The sequence below is a fragment of the Cebus imitator genome, unplaced genomic scaffold, assembly GCF_001604975.1.
Source record: "Cebus imitator isolate Cc_AM_T3 unplaced genomic scaffold, Cebus_imitator-1.0 Scaffold237, whole genome shotgun sequence".
Lineage (NCBI taxonomy): Eukaryota > Metazoa > Chordata > Mammalia > Primates > Cebidae > Cebus > Cebus imitator.
The window spans coordinates 4,186,147-4,187,254 of NW_016107552.1; positions in this window are offsets into that span (position 1 = coordinate 4,186,147).

A 1,108-nucleotide genomic window follows, 5' to 3' on the forward strand; every position below is an offset into this window, starting at 1 on the left:
ATATTCTAAAGCTGTGCAGATCACAGGAAAAGTTCTATTTTGCAGAACTGTCACTGCACTAAGCCCTGAATTCCATGAACTCTACCTATTAAATAAATGCCAGTGGCATCCACCAACCATTGAAACAATCAAAAATGCTTCCACAAACTCATAAAACAACCCCTAGGGTCATGGAAAAACAAATTAGAATTCACCAGAAGATCTTGGGTCCCCACCTGGTCAAGGGGGAGGAAACACTGGCTGACACTCCTCCCTAGAGCCCCTTGAGAGCCCCCACGCAGAGATTACAGAGCGGAGCAGCTCGGGAGCACAGTTCACAGCAATTCAAGTGTCTTGGAGAAGGAGAAGCGGTGGAAATTACCACTAACTCTTCTCCAACTTTGCTCAAGGGTGTCACATTAGCACACATTACTGAGATCTCAAATCCAATAAAGTCAAGGTTTGGGGGGAATAAAAAGTAGCTCTCCTCATAAAAACACTGTGGATCCCGTTTCTGTGTTCTAAGAATAATCCAAAACTGTAATAATCCAAGAAACATACCATACCCCATGTATTTGTCAAACAGCATTTCTTATAAACACTAAAATAGATGCAGTGGTCCCAAACTAGCAAGAAAAGGCACTGAAGGCCTTGAGCCTCTCCCAGGCAGCAAGCACCATGTCCTGTACCGTACCTCGTACAGTTCACTGAATCCTCACAAGAGTCCACGTGGGTATTGTCTAGATGAAGGAACTAAGGATCAGAGAGTGTAAGTAATTTTCTCAAGGTCAATTCATTCTTAAGGGACAACAGTCTGAATCCAAACCCCACTGTGCTTCTGCCACTCCATATGGCCTGCAATACACACATAACACGAGAACTTCCCTAGGAATGTGAGATCTTGATCTCAGTGAATATTTCACAACATATAAACAAACTGTAACAACACTAAAACTATTCAGCTCAATCTGCCCCTTCTAGATTTGTCTACTTGTCCAATATTGTTATCAGTGCTGGTATCAAAATTTTTCATTTTGAAGGGACTAACTACCATGTTATTTAACATAAAACCTTTTTTTTTTTTTTTTTTTTTTTTTTTTTTTTTTTTTTTTTTTTTTTTTTTTTTTTT